The 19,473-nt window shown below is 51.2% G+C and overlaps 1 long non-coding RNA gene across 1 annotated transcript in view; it reads left to right on the forward strand.

The window, feature by feature from the left end:
- The window catches only part of LOC103347879 (uncharacterized), a 36,405-nt gene extending 20,337 nt beyond the window's left edge, over positions 1-16,068 (forward strand). Inside the window, exons 4-5 of the long non-coding RNA XR_016236444.1 lie at positions 11,160-11,295; positions 15,314-16,068. This is a non-coding gene — a long non-coding RNA (uncharacterized LOC103347879). The remainder of the gene's footprint in view (positions 1-11,159; positions 11,296-15,313) is intronic.
- Positions 16,069-19,473: the final 3,405 nt, after the last annotated feature.

Here is a 19,473-nt window from a genome sequence, read left to right on the forward strand (position 1 = left end):
TTGTAACCCTGCAGTTCTGCTATTGCCCGTGTTCAGGAGAAAACAATTGAGGCCCAGCTAGGTCGGCCCGACTTCTCCACTTCCAGTCCAGCTCCCTGCTAACGTGCCTGGGAAAACAACAGAGGGTGGTCCAGGTGCTCAGGCTCCTGCCACCCACATGGATAGAATTCCAGATTCTTCAGCCTGGCCCGGCCCCATCTATTGAGGTCATTGGGGAGTGAGCCAGCAGATGGAAGAACTCTCTCTGACTCTCTCTCTCTCTCTGTCACTCTGTCACTCTCTGTGTGTCTATCTCTCTGTAATTCTGCTTCTCAAATAAATAAATAAATCTTTTCTTTTTGTTTTTGTTAAATATTTGAGAGGTGGAGTTACAGACAGAGAGAGGGAGACAGAGAGGTCTTCTGTCTGTTGGTTCACTCCCCGAATCACCACAATGACTGGAGCTGGGCCTATCTGAAGCCAAGAGCCAGGAGCTTCTTCTGGGTTTCCCATGTGGGTGCAGGGGCCCAAGCACTTGGGCCACCTGCTGCTGCTTTCCCAGGAGCTGGATTGGAAGTGGAGCAGCCGAGACTCAAACCAGCGCCCGTATGGTAGGCTGGCACTGCAGGTGGAGGCTTAGCCTACTATGCCACAGCACCGGCTCCAGTAAATCTTTAAAAACACCCTGGGGCCCAGATAGGTTAAGCAGCTTGATTTGGGTCACATGGGTGGCAACTGGCAAGGTGCAATTCACACTCAGATCTTTGTTCTGTGATTATGCTGTGAGAAACGACACCAAAATGCCACAAAATTCTCCTGAAAGCTGTGGTTCTCATAGCGAAAGCCCGCCCCTCCCTCCTCTGAGCGCCCAGCGCTTTCTTCAGGAATTTCCTATGACTCTGAGGCTTTGTGCGCGTCACACAACCCCTGAAGTGGACGGGCACCGTTCAGGACGAGCGTGGCTGTGCCAGGATTTCCCCGCTCAGCTGCTTTCCCAGTGGCCCGCAACGTTCTCTGCAGAGGACGCGTGTGCCAGGGACTGCTAGGACCCAGAGCCGCCCCTGGCCCCCGCCAGCCTCTTGCTCTTAGACTCCAGCTTTCCTGGAAACCCCGCTTCCCGATCCATGTCTTCATTATCATGCCGAAGTCAGCGCAGAGGCCATTCATCCCTGCAGTGTCTCCTTGGCAGGCCTCCTGAAAGCAGGGCTGTGCGCTGTGTTCCAGGAACTGCCCCGTGCGTGACCGGCTGGACAGACTGGCACTCACCCATCCCTCCACGCACCAGTGAGGGCCAGCCGTGTGTCAGCCGCTGCGCTGGAGACCGGGGCCAGAGCCACAGGCAGCGCAGCCCCGCTCCCCTGAGGACAGAGCGTGCTGTGACCCTCACCGTGGCCCACGTGCAGCTCCCTGTGTCAGCCCGTGTCGGGACCCCTGCGGAAGTCAAGGGTACCATGAAAGTGGGTGTCGGAGCCTAGGCTGGAGTGGTGGGCAGTAGGAAGAAGGCACGGCACAAGTTGTGCTCCAGATGGCACGTGACGGGTCAGCCCCCGGCAAGCAGGCGCAGCGTGAGTGAGATCGGTGTTGGGCGTTCTGGGGTTTAGTGAGTAGGAGCAGGAGTGTGAGGGTACGAGGCCAGTGCGGGGCGGGAGCGCTTTCCTGAGAAGGGGCGACAACCCAAGGACAGAAAAGAAAAACCACCTGACAATGGTACGGAGGGGGAATCCCAAAGGCTCCCCTCCCCCACAAGGAAAGTGAGAACACCTGGTTGCTCTCCTAGAAAAGCTTGTCCTGGGCAAAAATCTTATCCTATGGACAGGGGAAAGCATTGTTGCCAAAGTAAGCCCAGACAGGCCAAGACAGAAAATACGGCCCAGTCTGTCATGGCTGGGACATGGCCTCAGCTAGGACTCTTAGCCAGCAGTGGTAGACACCATCCCAGTTAGCGTCAGGGGGAAGAGAAGTGTACTGACTCGGACAACAGGAATGCAGGGAAGCGGCTGGCGGGGAGGGAGGGCTCACACTCGTCACTGCCCCCTCTGCTCCTCCGCTGTCTGTGTGGTCCGCTCGCTCTCCTCGCTGACTGACCCGGAGTGGCTGCTTCCCCAGACAGACCAAGATGGCTTCCGCTCCTTCCGATGGAAGAGGAAGGCTGCTGAGCTCTGAATGTGTGTGCCCCTGCCCAACCCCCACGACAGAGGGGTCTGGTGGCTCTGGATCTGCCCCAGCCACCCAACCAGATGGCTCAATTTTCAGGAGTATGGGAAGCGGTCCCCAAGATGCAGACAAAACCAGGTCCCCTGGTATCCGAGGGGATGAGACTTTTCATTACTTCCATATGTGGAATTTCATTGTTCCATTAGTTTTTTTAGTTTTGCTTTTACACATTCTACATTATTTTTTTTAAATTAGCCTGCCATAGATGTATTGAGTTTTTTTTTTTATTTAACAGATAGAGTTAGACAATGAGAGAGAGAGAGAGACAGAGAGAAAGGTCTTCCTTCCGTTGGTTCACCCCTCAAATGGCCACTACGGCTGGCACACTGCGCCAATCCGAAGCCAGGAGCCAGATGCTTCCTCCTGGTCTCTCATGCAGGTGCAGGGCCCAAGGACTTAGGCCATCCTCCACTGCCTTCCCGGACCACAGCAGACAGCTGGACTGGAAGAGAAGCAGCCGGGACTAGAACCTGGCACCCATATGGGATGCCGGCACTGCAGGTGTACAATTAACCAAGTGAGCCACAGCGCCGGCCCCAACATTATTTTTTAATATTTGTTTTCATCCACTTGAATGGCAGGCAGCAGAGACAGGAAGGGAAGTCTAGAGACATCTTCCATTGGCTAGTTCACATTCCACGTGCCCACAATAGCCAGAGCTGGGCAGGCCAAAGCCAGGAACCTGGAGCTCTATCAGGTCTCCCACTTGGATAGCAGGGGCCCAGGAATTTGGGCCACTATCTGTTACCTTGGGGGATGCATTAGCAAGAAGCTGGATTGGAAGCAGAGTAGACAGGACTCAAACTGACACTTCAAGAGGTGGCCTAACCCTCTTTGCCACAATGCCTGCCCTAGTTCCATTATTTTCACAAATGAAAAAGGAGAACCGAGTTACCCATAATCCCACTATTTACTTTTTTTTTTAAGATTTATTTTATTTATTTGAAAGACAGACTTACAGAGAGAGGTAGAGCCAGAGAGAGACAGAGAGGTGTTCCATCTGCAGAATCACTCCCCAAATGACTGCAATGGCCAGAGTTAAACTGATCAGAAGCCAGGGACCTGGAACTTCTGGGTCTCCCCCATGGGTGCAGGGGCCCCAGGACTTGGGCCATCTTCTGCTGCTTTCCCAGGCCATAGCAGAGAGCTGGATGGGAAGTGGAGCAGCCTGGACTAGAACCGGAGCCCATGTGGGATGCCAGCACTGCAGGCCAGGGCTTTAACCTGTGCCACAGAGCTGCCCCTCCACTATTCACTGTTAATATTTTGCTGAATAACCTGTCAATTATACATACATGTACATATTTAATTGTTTTGTTTTGTACTTAAGTCATTTGGTAGCAGAATTTTATAATATTAAAATTTAATTTTTGCGAAGAAACTTAAGCCTGTATTTCTCTACTCAGTAATGTGCTATGTGAAACTTGTGTTGGTACTTCTCTATGTAAGCCTCAGGTAAGAGATTCCATTCCCTCTCGTCTTTCTTCATCTTGTTTATAAGATTTATCTTACTTATTTGAAAGACAGAGTTACAGAAAGGCAGAGACAGAGAAGGAAGGAGATCTTGTATCCACTGCTTCATTCCCTAGATGGCTGCAATGACCCCGGGCTGGTTCAGGCTGAAGGCAGGAGCCAGGAGCTTTTTCTAGGTCTCCCACATGGGTGCAGGGGTCCAAGCACTTGGGCCATCTTCCACTACTTCCCCAAGTGCATTAGCAGTAATGCTGGATCAGAAGTGGAGCAGGCAGGACCCGAACTGATGCCCATATGGGATTCTGCACCACAGGCCAGGGCTTTAACCTGCTGTGCCACAGAGCTAGCCCCCCTCTCGTCTTTCTTACTACTTTACACTGATGTTACCATCCCCATCACGTCACCATCCCTGGCTTTAGATTTAACTGTAAATGTTCATGTTCCCAAAGGTTTTTGTACTCTTCCTCTTATCTTAGCTTGAAATCTGCACTTTTGAATTTAAATTTAATCTGGTTGAAGTACTTACTACTTTCTGGAAGACATTGCTATATTTATGAGTTGTTGAATGACCAGAAAAAGAATCTATACCCACGGATGATAACTTGGCTGGATGTCAGATTCTTGGAATGTAGTCATTTCTTGGAATATCTGGCATCATTGTTTCACAGCCTGATCATTTCCACTGTTGTAGATGAGGACTTTCAAGAGTCTGATTAATCTTCTTTCTCTGTGTTTGGAAACAGGTTGGACTTTCCCTTTAATCTCAGCTTTGAGAAACTTCAGGATGTGACTGGCCTTGGTTTTCGTCTTATTGTTTCATTTTGTGTGTCTGCAGCTTGGAATTTAGGGAGACCTTTAGTTTAGTTCTAAAAGTGCAGCTTTTTCTACAGCTTCGCATTTTCTTTCATTACTTCTTTTATTGTTATTTTTCTCCTGCTATGACATTTGCCTAAAACATCTTCTGCAGTTAGCATATCCGAACCCTCAGGGTGAATGTTTATGAACTTTATCTTCATTAAGTTTTTAAAGATTTATTTTATTTATTTGGAAGGCAGAGATAGAGAAGGAGAGAGAAAGAGAGAAAGATTTTCCATCCACTGGTTCAGTCTCCAGATGGCTGCTACAGCAGGCGCTAGACTGGTTGAAGCCAGGAACCAGGAGCTTCCTCTGGTCTCCTAAGTGGGTGGCAGAACTTGGGCCACCTTCTGTTTCCCTCCCAGGCACATTAACAGGGAGCTGGATTGGAAATGAAGCAGCCAGGACTCAAACTGGCGCCATATTGGATGCCAGTACTGCAGGGGGCAGCTTAACCTTCTAAGCCACTTGTATTCATTCTTTGAATCTTTGCCTTTGTTTGTGTCTTGGCTTTTGTGACCTGTGGGGCAGCTTGTGGCTGTTCTTTAGCATGTATGTGTGTGGAAGCACAGATGCTTCCTGCATCTGATTTTCCAGGCCACGAATTCCTTCGTCTTCAGGATTTGCCCTGATGCTGTCTTCATTTTTGCAGTCTTCAGTTCACGACGTGTTTAAAATCGTCCATTTTACAGACCTCTTGTCTTTCTTGCATCAAAACTCCCTGCACAGGTCCCTGAGCGCGTGTTGAGAGCTTGGCTTCCCCCTTGAAAACACGTTGTGGACTTTCTTTCCTGGAGATGTGGACGATTGTGTCAAGTTGCCTTCTGTTACGTAGTATTCTCGGGGGAAAGTCGGATGCGAACCTCATGTTTTGGGAGAGCACAGAGTTTCTTTTTCCTGGGAAGCACTGAGAAAGGGGAGCCGGGGCTGGCCAGGCAGCTTCAGCTGAGCGCAGCCCACCCGGGGATCGCTGGGAAAGCCCCAGGCAAGGCTGAGCAATACAACAGCTGTGGCAGTGGGGAGCAATACAACAAGGCAAGGCAGAGCAATCCACCCACAGGGCACACTTGACCTCCACCCAGGACACCTCAGAGGCGCCTGGTCCTTAATGCCCCTTGATTCGCTTCTCTGATGACAACGATATATGAACTCCGCAGCTTCCAGGCCCTGTGCTTAGGGGACTGCCGGGTCCCAGAGTTTCTCAGCAGTACTGAGTCCCAGCTTCCAGCCAGCACTGGGAGATGGTTTGACATCACAAGTTGTTTTTGAACAAGGGTCAGCCACCTGCCACCTGCTGATCACCTGAGCTCATTGCACTTAGCGCTTTCTTCCCTGCAGGTCTGCTAAGACAGCTGGTGAGGCCCGTGGAGAAGCTGGCTCAGAGTACCTGAAACAATAAGGCTGAGGAGTTTCTGCTCCCTTTCCCACTTCCTCGATAAGGCATGCAGAACTCATGCTTTATCCTGAATTCCCACCCTGTGCGTGCTCTGTGAGCCAGGAGTCATTGCCCTCCCAGTCACTAACTTGCAGAGGACTCGCTTTGCCATGCAAAGACAGCACAAGGTGATGGTCAGTGTGGTGCAGACTGTGGTAGCAAACAAGCAGCACACATGTCAACAGACCAAGGAAGAGGCTGTGCATCCCCCAGTGGATACAGGGCAGTGCCTAGCAACACTGCTACCGATTTGCAGGCACCGCTAGGGACAGATGCTCAAAATGTACTGTTAACAGGAAAAATCAAATTGCCAAAAAACATTATCGGTTATTTTTCACCAATGGATAAATCAGTAAATATTGATTGTCGACTCTGTGCCCCCTTTTCGTTGTCCCATTTTTGAAAGTTTCACCTGGGGCTGGCCTTGTGGCACAGTGAGTTAAGCCTTCACTCGCACCACCAGCAGCATCCCATGTGAGTGAATCAGACTAAGTTCTGCTCTACCCTCAGCTCCAGCTCCCCGCTAAAGCACCTGGGAAAGTAGCGGAAGATGGTCCAAGCGCTTGGACCCCTGCTCCCAAGTGGGAGACCAGGATGGAGTTCCTGGCTCCTGCCTTTGGCCTGGCCCAGACTGGACTATTGGGTGCATTTTGGGAAGTGAATGGAAGCCCTTGCTCTCCCCCCCCCACACGCCCTTTCTCCTTCCTTCCTTCCCTCCCTCCCTCCTCCTCCTTTCTGTCACTTTGCCTTTCAAATGAATAAATCTTTAAAATGTCACCAGTTGTATTACCTCAATCTTGTACTGTTTGAAAGACAACCTGTCTTGCAAAAGCATTCAAAGCAGATGAGAAAACAGAGCTCAGAGTAGCTCTTGAAAGCCATTAGAGTTCATAGTTTGATAGAAGCGTTTTCCCCAAGTGTGAAATAAAAGGCTAACTGGAAGCTAGACCTCGCATACGTGTATCTGTATACACGAGTCTGGGCGTCATCTTGCGGCTGTGAACAGAACCTGGGTCACCCTGTTCCTTTCTGTGCTGCTTGGGTTTTTACCCTGAGGATGAATTACTTGTATAGCATACAAGTGTCCATGCATGCAAGTCTCTCCACCTGAGCGCCCCGCTCCGTGACTTGCTACGCCCTGGAAGCTTTGTCCCTTTGTCCTTCTTGGCCAGGGGCAGCACCATTTCCCTTGACTTGGTGGCCTTGCTGGGCCAGATGCTGTGTTCAGTCATCCTGGGGTGACTGTTGGCTTTTGCTCCCAGGGCCTTAGTGATTGTATCTCTCCCAAAGATATTCCAAGAAGATGAAGAAGAACACAGGGGAACATTCTTGAACCCTTCTGCGCTCATAGCTTGAATACCTTAATAAAAAGCTTTGAGAAATACGTTGTGCCGTAAAAGACTGAAGCTGAAGGAAAACATACCCTGGCCTATTTTGCTAAGCCCCACCCTGGGCCTAATGGGCAGAAGGAGCCGCTCATTGTAAAGCTATTGGTTAGTCTGCCTCGCACAGGCGGCCGCGCGCCTCCCTCCATAAACGGGAGGAAACAATGGGGTCTTTTACGTGCCGGTAGATATGGTGCTCATTAGCTAAATGCGGACTTTGTTGGGCTCTGGAACAGAACAAAATATCCTACAGCAAGGTCATGGCTATGGCAAGCTGGGATGAAAGGGGACTCTCACACCTGTGTCTGGGTTCTGGGTGGGGAAGGAGCCAGGCTGGCGGGGCCAGGGCCAGAGGTGCTGTCCAGGTGGCCGCCTCCCCCTCTCTAGGGTGAGGCGGGAAAGAGATGGAGTGTGGACCCCGGGCGAACAACCGGGCAGAGCCAGAGGGTCTCAGCCCTGCTCTTGCCTAGCTAGTTTGATCACAAGTACCTCTTTTAGTAGAAAATGTCTGAGCTGTGCTTCCAATTTACATTGTAATGAGGTGCTGAGTGTCTCATTCGAAACTGTGAAGGGAGAATTGTGGAGACCAGAACAGAGGTTGCTTCTATAGATGAGGCAGCACAGCACCTGCGGTCCCCACGATCTTCGGCTGAAATGAACTGGCAGTTCTAGCTGCAAGCAAGCAGCCCCCTACTAACTTCTGGCCCAATTTCCCACCAAAATATCTGTGAAGGTACAGAGGACGCCCAAGACTCATAGTAGCTGTCAAGTGGCTATAAACTGAGCGTGGAAAGAGTTTCCACCAAACACAGGGCAAGTGGAGCAGGACCCAGGGAAACAGCACTGGCAACTGGCTTCCCCCGTGCAGCAGGCGATCCCGCGGCCTTGACAGACGCAGAGCGAAGCCACAGGAGCCTCCTGGGGTCTGCAGCAGTCATAACAACGGGCAGGATTTCAGAACCGGGGCCTGGCACGTCCTGTTCCTCACCAGTGCTGCTCCCGCCCACGGCCCTTCAGAGGTCGCCCATTCCCAGAAAGGTCGAGAGTAGGGAGGTTGGGGATGGGCGAGAGAGCAAGGGGGAGTGTAGAGAGGTTTCCAGAGGATGCAGTTCCCAAGGTCAGTGTTTTCAGGCAGAGTGGGGAAATCTTCATCACAGCACAGAAGGAGGGTCGCGTCTCTCCTGCAGTTCATCAGTTCAAGCTATCAGCGAGCCAGGGACAAGGCTACAGGAGCCAGTGCACCTGCACGCGAGATGGGTACCTGACAGGAGTGGTCTTCTGGGCCTTTATTCCTCAGTACAGTAGAGTTATGACTCTGTGTTTGGATTCTAAGATTTTTTTCTGAAACAGCATTCTGCTGAAAACCAGGACCGTGCTTCCTGCCAGGTGTTGGGAATTGGGTCCTACACCATTCCAGCTCTCAGAATGTGTGAGAAGTGGGGCTGGACTGTGCGCTCATGCATCTATCCTGGGAACTCTCTCTTTGGGTAGAGTCAGGTAGGAAAGGGGAACTGGACAAGGAACAACCAGGAGTGGCTATTGTGCTGCAGTAGGTTAAGCCACGGCCCGCAACACCAGCATTCCTTATCAGAGTGCCAGCTCAAGTCCCAGCTACTCTGCTTCTGATCCAGCTCCCTGCTAATGCACCTGGGAAAGCAGCAGAGGGTGGCCCTAGCACTTGGGTCCCTGCCACCTATGTGGGAGGCCTGAATGGAGTTACAGACTTCTGGCTTCACCCTCAACCAGACCTGGCTCTTGTGGCCATCTGGAGAGTGAACCAATGGGTAGAATATTATCTGTCTCTCGCTCTCTTTTTTTGCCACCCTGCCTTTCAAATAAACAAATCTTTTTTTTTTAAAGGAACAGGAACACAAATAACATCTCAACAACTCAGAAGGACATGAAAACAAAAATTATTTATGGCAAAATCGAGAAGGCATTTTTGGAAAACTGTTTGGCACTTTGAATAGGCAGGGTTTCTATGAAATGGGTCTAGAAAGCTGCAAGGAGAAAACAAGATGAGTTGAGAAGGGATTGAAGGAGGGCCAGGAAACTCAGACTCATATTAATGCTAAGATTAAAATCATCGAATTGGAGGCAGTGAAAAATCAGATTAATGCCCAGAAAATTAAATCATTGACATGGAGGATAAATGCTAGCATGCTTTACGAAATGCAGAGGAAATGGGCAAAGCAATAAAGATTATGAGAAAGGAAATGATATACTTGGAAGATAAATAATGGAGACAAAATCCAAGTGTAGGCCGTTCCAAGAAAGAATCCAAATATGTGGGTGTAGAACCCATAAAGCGTAGCTGAATAAAACAATGCAGAGATTTTGTATGAACATGTGAATCAAAAATAAACTCATAAAAAAGGAAGATGTAGGTGTGTTTTTGCTATGTCCGGAGCGGTGAGAACTCCCTAAGCTTGCTCCCAGGCACGCCGGAAAGCACACGTTCAAATGATGAAACGTGAGGACCGGGTTAGCTCCCTTTGTTCCCAGCAGACAGACGCGGGAGTGTGGCGAGCTGGTGCGAGGGGCTTTCAGATTGAGGGGAAAGAGACAAGCAGGGAGCTGGAAGAGAAAGGGCTTCCAGAGACGGACTGTGAGTAGCGGGGGAGAGGCAGCGAGGGGAAGATGCTGTGTTTTGTAGGGGGGACGCTTCCTGCGTCTGTGATCGGCCACAGCCCCCTCGCGCAGGCATCACCCAGAGCACAGTGTGCCGGACAGTGGTGGAAGAAGCCCGGCTCTGGTCCTGGAGAGGTCCGACTTGGAGTCTGAGCTCCATAGCTTTCCCCTGTGGTGCTTAACCTCCCTGAGGGAGACCAGATGGTGGTGAGGGCCCGGGAGGTAAGCAAGAGAAGTGCTTACGGAGGAGCCTGGTGCGGCATGGGCTCTCAATCTGTGCTGGGCACGGATAGTTCACCGAGGCAACTGGCCTGCCTGTGGACATGGCCCTTCCTTTCTGTCTTAATTATTTTTCTTTATGTCTTAATTATTTTAATAGAAACACGTTAAGCTGAAGCACACATTTTCCAGGCTCATTAAATAGAACATAATGAATGCAATGAGCGCTTCAGTTTTTATTGGGTGTTTGTTTTCCTTTGTGTGCCTTGCTGTACGACGTAAACCCAGCAGAGTCTGTGCAGCTGAGGCGGGCAGTGGTCCAGCCTTGTCCTCCCCTCCAGGCGCCCACTCAAGCGGTGAGCAGTGTGTCCTGACTTGGTCTTCCCGAGAGTGCCATCAGGGATGTGCTGCAGGCTGCGGTTGTCTGCAGCCACACGATGTGTGGGGTGGCCAATCCTGTTACAGACTCCGTGGCAGCCTGGTGCCCCTCCCTTGAGGTCAGCCTGTAGCTTTTCCCAAACACCCTTTCCTACATTGGTTTTCGTGTCAATATCCTTTGTTGGAAAAAAAAAATCAAGCTGATTACGAGTGTACCATTGGGAGAGTCTTTCAGAGACTCCAGATCTAAGATAGTTCATTTATCCTGTGGTTACACCACAGAAAGAGATGTAGTTAGCTCAGAAAGGAGGTTAGAGGAGAGATCTGCTGAAGACCTGATTTCTGGTTCTGGCCCTACTCTTTAGTACCTGTACAAACGTGGAAAAGTCATCAAAATTTGATAAGCTTCAGTTGCTGCACAGAAAAAAAATTTTTAAAAACAGTTTATTTTGGTGCCCCCCAAAAATTTGAATCCATGCACACAAAGTCCATAGAAAATGTATATCATGGAAAAAATATGCAGAGATCTCCAGTTTTTTCCAGCAAAATAAACTTAGGTTTTAATTGCATTTTCTACTCCCTTTTTGCAGTATCTACGTGTCTCTGAGCACTGTGCACACAGCAGTGAACAAGACAGGCCATTCGCCTCAAGCATCCATTCAGGAAGGGGAAACAGAGAGGGTGAACAAAATGCGTCCCCGAGCTGGTGTCTGAGAGCGCTTTCAGGTAAGGGCCATGAGGTGACTAACAAGGCAGCCTGCCTGTCTCTCAGCCTTGCTAGGCCTTCGTGTTTGTCCCACAAAGGGTTTTGTAAACTATAAAATAGAATTGATTCTCAGAAAACAATGAAGTACCCGTACACTTGCAGTCCTAATTACCCACAATTCTGTGATTCTCAAAGGAGAAGTGGTACTTGGAAGGAGGAAGAAGCATCCGGAAAGTTGTCAGAGGGATGCCAAGCGCTGCTTTCCAGTTCATCAGACACTTTGTCTGCACTTACCTCGGCCTGTCCATCCTCTAAGTTTTCAAACTGTCTCCCGAATCCTCGGGCAGGGACTGGCAGGAGGAAAGGAAGAACTTTTCTTCTACACACAAACGGCTGCTCGTGGCACTTGGGGGAGACCCTTCCCTTAGTCCTGGAATGCTCTCCAGCAATGAATGAGGAACTGAAATGGCGCCCAGGACAAAAGCTCCGCTCTGCCCTTTTGTGGTGCGTCCTCTGCAGAGTTCCCTGATGGACAACTCGATCTTGAATGGAAAGAGAAACTCGGAACAAACTGATGACCAATACGTCTAATGCCACGACAAAGCAAACTTAGTACGGGATAAAGGCACATTTGTGTACCTTGCTTTGAGATTTTTGCTTTCCTGGGCTGGAACTTGATAATTCTCTCAACCGTCCAGTGAGGTTGGTATCACTCTGTGTGCTTTACTGATGGGAAAGTGGAGGTTCCCCATGAAGGCGTCATCCACAGCGTGTTGTTGCACCTGCTGCTGGTCTAGCAGCCTCCTGGAGCTTAGGCCACGGTGGTTTTCTTCGATGCTTCCAGGGACCCATGGTATGAGGGGGCTCCAAAACATTCCTGGACAATGGGATGAAAGGTAAGTTTATTTTGGAGAAAAAAAAAAAAAGAAACTGAAATCCATGCAAAGTGTTTTCATAATACATGTTTACTATTAACTTTTTTTTTTAAATATTGATTTATTTATTTGAGAGGCAGAGTTACAGACAGGGAGAGTGAGAAACAGAGAGAGGTCTTCTGTCCACTGGTTCACTCCCCAAATGGCTGCAATGGCCAGAGCTAGCCCCAATTGAAAACCAGGAGCCAGGAGTTTCCTCGAGATCCCTCACGTGAGTGCAGAGGCCCAAACACTTGGACCATCCGCCACTGCTTTCCCAGGCCATTAACAGGAAGCTGGATTGGAAGTGGAGCAGCCAGAACAACCAGCATGCATATGGGATGCCAGTGCTTCAGGCAAAGGCTGGGCCACTACACTACAGCGCCAGCCCCTTCTATTAAGTTTTTGAAGACACCTGGTGTCCTTGCCTGTGCTGGGCCTTTGTGGTCACCCTCTTTTCACCTGTCCTTCTCTCCCTCTTGGTCTCCTGTCTCCTCCCCAATCCTGTACAAATCCCCATTAGTTTTTGCTGGCCACAATTCTTTGCTTCCAGCCACGTAGGAAGAGTTCTGTTTTCCCCTAGGTTTATTTGTGTCTTGTCAGTCATCCCCATCGCCAAGTTGAAGTTCATTCCTGCTGGTTTGTGGCTGTATCCCCAGCACCAGGCACAACATCCAATAAATATCTGGTCAATGACAAACAGAGGAGAGAAGGAAGCCCAACACACTGTTTTTATTGGAAGGTTTAATCACACAATACAACAGTTTCTCCTGACGTAGTGAAAATGTTCGAATGTATAGCATGTTGAATTGTATAGTATTGGTTCAAAAACTGTTGACATAAAGTAAGGGCTATCAGCTGAGGTTTGTCTCAAGGAAAAGTGAATTTACAGCTGAGTGGATTGGTTGCTTATGACAAACAGTCACTGGACCAGCAGTCACTATCTCATTTGGGATTCCTTGGTGTCAAAAGATTGGCTAGGCCCTGTGTGAGCAAAGGAGGTCCCTGAGGGCCACAGGTCCCCTCACACAGAGCTGGGTCGTCTGTACAGCTCCTCCTGACACCCGATGTCAGCCCGGAGGCCTGGTGGAGGCTGCGGGTCGACTTCCTTCTCTTCCCTGGGTCCGTTTCTCTTTCTGTGAAAGCAGAATTCGTGTCCCCAGCCTGCCTGCATCCTTGGTCACCAGGGTGAGATGGTGGGGAACAGATGGAGGACACTGTGCTTCGTGGAGGTACAAGTGCAGTTGAAATGGAAGGGCTCGTGGCCGTGAAAGGCACACACGAAGCATCGGGGCATCTGGTTTCTTTCCTTGAGGATAATTTGCACTGTGATGAAGAATTCCAGGTCAACTCCCAGCTTCTGTTATCTGGTTGGACTCTGGATGGAGGCCTCGGGGATCCTCCCGAAAACACAGGCTTGGGCCAGGCAAACCTGTACGGGCTCCTCAGACGCCGCGCACTCCCCGGAAGCCCGTTCGCTTTGAATATTTTGCCAAGTCGCCTGCCCACTCTTGCAAGGAGATTTGAGCCGAAAGCATATAGGAAGCATTGTCTGCCAGTGCTTCCCCTCCCCCGGCCACAGACTCCCGCCTTGCCCGCACCCTCCTCCTGCCTTGCTTCTGCTCCCTCCCACACCCACATTCGTGGGGGACCTTTTGCCCTGAATTTCAGCAGGAAACGCAACCAGCAACCAGATGTCTGACTTTTCCACCCCGTTGGCAAGGATTAGCCATCTTTCCTGTAAACTTCCGGCCTTTCCTCTCCGTTGTGGCTTTCAGCTTCTTCACGCTCCATCTCCTTCAGCACAGACACGTGAACACCCTCCAGAGGAGAAACAAAAGGCAGCCGGCCCAGCGCTGCAGCCCAGGGCTCCGAGGGGCTGGCGTGGGGAGGGCAGCGGCCCAGCTCCCAGCTTCGTGCTGTCGGTCGCCAATGCAGACCCAGTGGGGAGTGGGAGACCACAATCAAAGATGGATCTAATATTGAACAAATCTTAACGTAACGCACCAAGGACAATTATGCAGGTTCCAAGTGTGAAAAATAATAGGAAAGGGAGCGTTCTTAGATCCGGGAATATGAGACGCCCAGCAGAGCACTTCGGAGCTGGGAGAGACTGGATACAGCAGCTCAGTCCATCCCTTGACTTTCCAGGGACAGAAACCAAGGCTGTGCCTGGGCGGAAGGGACCTGCCCCACGTCCCTTGCTTGAAGGCAATGTGGGGTACTCCAAGGGACTCACAGGATAGCAGCTCAGGCCTGAGCAGCCCGCTTAATCTCTCTGCTTTCTGACTCTGCCTGGGGCCAGTGGGCTGGGCTCCTTCTCAGGCGGCCACTGTGAGCCACAGCTCTTGGCCACAAAGCAGCAGTGGCTCTGGGGCCTTCTCGTCCTGTGTCTTGCAGCCACCCGCTAACAACCCTGAGCAGAGCAATTATCTTACCAGGAAGCAACTCTGGCTTCAAATCAGCCCTCGTGGACAATCCACACACGAAAAGGAGCAAGTGGCTCTCAAAGCAACGTGTGAGAAGCAGATGGGTTGGCGCAAGAAGTCCTTAAAGGAGATTTTCGGGAGTTCTCACTCAGCTGCAGAGTACTTTGTACCCCCTCCACCTCTCCACCTCCTGGCTTTCCCCAGGCCCCTGTGTCTTTGGTGATGTAAACCCTCATTCCTCCATGCCTACATGTGTGACTAGTCAAACCACCACCCCCTCAGTGCCTCAGTTTCTCACCTATAAAATGGGGATATTAGTTCTTATCTGAACTATTGCTTGGGAATCAGGAGAAGCGAGGCTCTCACCTGTGGCTCCTAGCTGGCATTTAATGAGCTTCAGTTCTCCTAAAACCCTCTTCCTATAACACACATCCCTTCAGCAGCAGGTCCAGCAGAGCGGGAGGGCCCGTCTTCAGCAGACCCTCGAGCACCGAGCTTCCCCCTGCACTTGACTTTGTCCTGCAGCCTCTGCTGCTTCCGGGAAGGAGAACAGGTGTGGGTCTTACCGGGGGTGGTCACCTTGTCCAGGTGGCAGAGTGACTGTAGAAAGAGCCCCCCCATCCCAGGCCCGGAGGGGTCTCTCTTCCTTCCTCTAATTGTTCAACTTTGTTCAAAGCATGAATTTTTCTTCCAAGGAAAAAAAAGAAAACAGGAAAAAAGCATCCAAGGCCCCAACCTCCATGTAAGCGGATCCCGAGGAGCCTGTGGCCGTGGGCTCAGAACGACTTCACTGAACACGGTGGTGAGGGTGAGCAGCTCCAGGCCAGGCCAGCGCCAGACGTGGGCTTTCCAGCCGACCAAGATGTCACCGTCTCTGGAAACAGTTGACTAAGGAGTCCCAAACCTCCAACAGCATCTGAGCTCATCTGCAGGTCTGCCACCTGGCTGGGAGGACCCCGGGGTGGCCCAGTGCTTGGAGGACATCCCCCAGACCTGAGGACCAGCACCCAACACAGACAATCAGCTGGGGTCTCCTGGGAGGCCCCACAGCCAGCAGATCTGCTTCATATGCCAACTGCACCACTCCTGTAGGGGCTTCAGGCAAAACAGTCCTCAGTTTCCCCAACCGGCAAACAGGTTCATTCATCGCTGTCTTCTCAGGCCTCCAGCCTGGATTTGTTCTAGCATCAAAGAGGATGTATCTGGGCTGCTTTGTAATGTGAGAGTTGTGTTCAGAACGTGGGAAAGCTCAGCAGAGTACAGCGAGGGACCAGGCTAGCTCACTACTCAGGTGAGACACAGAGGATAACGAGCCACACCCAGACGACCGATGAGAGATTGGAATATGTAGTATTGGGAATGGTAGTGCTGAATTAAAGGTAACTGTCATTGCTTTTGGGTTATTCTTCTCCGGACCACCTTGTCTTGTAGTAACTGATCTAACCCTATGGCCAGAGGCCCAGTTTGGTCTTGTACTTAGCTGTTTTTTCTTGTCACATGGATGGAACACTCTTCTGCCCACGGTAATCTTGCATCACACAGAGAGGGGCAGGCTGAGTAGGTAGAGCAGTGGGGGGTTTTTAAGACAGTGAGTCACCGTGCAGCTGAGAGCTGACCAGTGGCCATGTCATTCTCACTCTGCACTGTGAGCTCATTGCTCACGCGTCCACCTGCAGGGCCAAGGAGGGGTGCAATGGAATCTTCAGTGATCCTTGTATCTGGATAACTGAGTGAGTCTGGAGCACAGGAACCTGGGAAGTGTGTGTGTGTGTGTATGTGTGTGTGTGCGTGTGGCAGAAAGGATGTGCAATTTCCACCATGACAAAGTGATAACGCTCCTTGGGTAAGGCAGAGGATGCTTTGCCCAGGGGCCTTCCCCACTGCCGCTTCCATCCTGCCGCCGCCAGCCTCTTAGAGCTTTTCAGAAGGTTTCCTTAGATCATCTCATCATTCATGTGCAGCCTCAAGGAGGGCTTTGTGGCAGGTGCAGAGTGATGACGACCACACTGTGCTGGGCAGAAATCCCACGGCAAGTGCAGGAGCGGACTCTGTGGCTGTGTCTTAGCATGTCCTTCAGTCAAAGCCAAGGACAACATTCAAGCACAACCGAGTGATTCACACTCTGCCAGGAGGAATGAAAATTGGCACAACCTTTTTAGAGCACAATTTGGCAGTATGTTGCAGAACTGAAGATGTACCTCCCCTGTAACTCAGCTTTTCCTTTGAGAACTCTGTCCTGCAGAAAACATGCCCCTGCGTGCACGGAGGCACAGGCGCAGCTTGTCTGTTGCAGCGTGCCAGTGACAGAGAAGACCGGGAGGGCCCAGGTGCTCATCCAGATGCACAAACATGCAAGGCTGCTAACTATGCCAAGTCTGCAATTGCAAAACAAAGTGAGACGATGCACATTCCATTGATAGGAGCTGTAAGAAACCTTGAGGCGATTCAGTGTGCAGACTGCGGAGACATGGAAAGCCTCCAAATATAGATTAAGCAGGAAAAGTGGGTTGCAAAATGCTTAGTGTAGTGATATCCTTTTTGATAGTAGATGCATAGGAACAAAATGGAGATGAATAGAGTCAGAGCTGTTAGTAGTCGTGATCTTGGAGGAGGAAGGCGGGGAGTATGGGAGACTTGTCATGTCCTGCATTAATTTCTGCGGTACTTAACTTCACGGTGAGGATACGTCAGCTTTAAAAAAAAAAGAAGTCAGTAGAGGAGATTAAGGAAACACACACACAGCCACACCTCAGGGTAAATAGATCCAAGGTACTGGGGCTAGAGTGGGGCGGGTATGGCTTTGGAAGCATGCCACGTACAGCACGGTTTCAGAAATCCAGAGAGGAAGCTCTTCGGTGGGCAGTGGCCCTGGTTTGTGGGGATCTGCGGCACAGGCAGCTCACAGGTTTAGAGAACACCAACCATGATTGTGTGGTCTGAAGTGCTCATGGAGAGGGAAGCTCTGGGCCTCAGGGCAGAGGGGTGGTGGCCCCGGGCTACCTGGCTGCGTGGAGAGCCCCTTCTGTTTCTCCCCATGCTGGGTACAAAGGTTCTGTGCTCACAACTGGCTCTGGCTTAGGAACAGATCTGGGTGCCAGCCAGCAAGGGAGGAAGAGCTTCCTGACGGGCTCCCACCCAGTGCCAGCTGGGGTCACGGAACAGCAGGTCTGCCCTCCTTCCGTACCTCCCAGAGGCCTGGGAAAAACTTCCCTCTGTTAACCCACTAAAGCTTCTGAGTTAGCGAGGTAACACAAGTCCGCCTGCAAAAAAACTGGGGCCGTTAACTGGGAAGCAGAACTCCGCGCACTCTGCTGTGGCCTTCGCATGTCCCAGCAGCTGTCGCACTAGGCTTGAACCTGGGAAACTGGCAAACACCAGACACGCACTGCCCAGAGCTCTGGAGGCTGGGGAAGTCCAGGGTCACGGTGCTGGCAGAGTCAGTGCCTGCCGACGGTCCCTTCTCAGAGATGGTGCCTTCCTTGCCTCCTCACGTGGTGGGAGGGAGGAACAAGCACCCTGGGGCCTCAGGGATTCAGGGCTCATGAGAGTACAGCCCTCACGACCCAGTCGCCTCCCACACGCCCCGCCTCGTGATGCCATCTCTGTGGGGGTCAGGACACAACACGTGGATTTGGGGAGTTCACCAGCACTCAGGCCATGGCAGCTGGTTCCCACAGACAAGTGACAGGGTGAGGCCCCCACCCCAGCAAGACCTCAACTTCCTGAGTCTGAGGAAGAGAACACCTGCCTTTGTTGGATCAATAAAATCCACTGCACCTGCTGCAAATGTGGCCTGGGGTCCCCCTTGGTCTTTGGTCCACTTTTACTGTTTCTAAGGAAAGGCCCAGACTGTCGTGTGAGGCTTTGGGACACTGAGAAGATGGAGAGAAAAAACGCATCAAACCCATCCTGTGGATTTCCTAAGTGTGTTTATTCCTTTCAGTGTGGTTGTGTGAGGCCAGTGCTGTGGCAGGTTAGGCCACCACTTGGGACTGTCATCCACACGGGAGTGCAGGTTCCAGTCCCGCCTGTGTGCTTCCAGTCCAGCTCCCTGCTAATGCTCCTGGGAAGGCAGTAGAAGGTGACCCAAATGCTTGGGCCCCTGCACCCATGTGGGAGACCCAGAGGAAGCTCCTGGCTCCTGGCTTTGGCCTGATCCATGTGGGGAGTCAACAGGTGGAAAGAATCTCTCCCTCTCTCTCTGTCTCACTCTGACCTTCAAACAGATAAATCTATTTTTAAAACTGGTTTTGAGTTCAAGGGGAAGGGAACACGTGTTTTACCTGCTGCAAGGAATTGCCTTGGTAGAAAACTGAGTAAGGGAAGGACTGAGCCATTCCCCGGGGGCAGTGAGCCCTCTGTCCCAGGAAGCATGTAAGAGAGCTAAGGGCTGTCTGCCAGGCTTGCTGGAGGAGGGGAGGGTAAGCAGGGAGTGGCGTTCCTCCCGGCGTCACATCAGAACGTGGGCTTCGTGAGCACGGCAGCCGCGTCTGCTCGGTCACGGTTCTGTGCCAAGCACCTGGGCAGTGCTCCAGGCAGAGCATGTGTGGGACCTATTTTTTGGAACAAGGAAGTAAAAAGGTGCATGAAGGAAGGACACGGAAGCCCTGTGCATTTGCTGCCCAGCACGCATCCTGGCAGAGCAGCAGAGGCTCCATCAGGTGCCTGCTGGGACTCAGAGTTCTCGTCCTTGCTCCATCAATCCAGTTCAGCATTCCCACCCGCTGGAAACTATGGCCCTCCAGGGGTAGACAGGACTACTCACCCTTATGGATGAACTAGGCTTTTTTTTTTTTTTTTTTAATTGAGATCTGAACTTTCCTTAGGACACATAGTAGTGGCAACATGGAACAGA

Source organism: Oryctolagus cuniculus, chromosome 6 (genome assembly GCF_051225735.1).
Source record: "Oryctolagus cuniculus isolate XC-2025 breed Fujian yellow rabbit chromosome 6, ASM5122573v1, whole genome shotgun sequence".
In the NCBI taxonomy this organism is placed as follows: Eukaryota; Metazoa; Chordata; class Mammalia; order Lagomorpha; family Leporidae; genus Oryctolagus; species Oryctolagus cuniculus.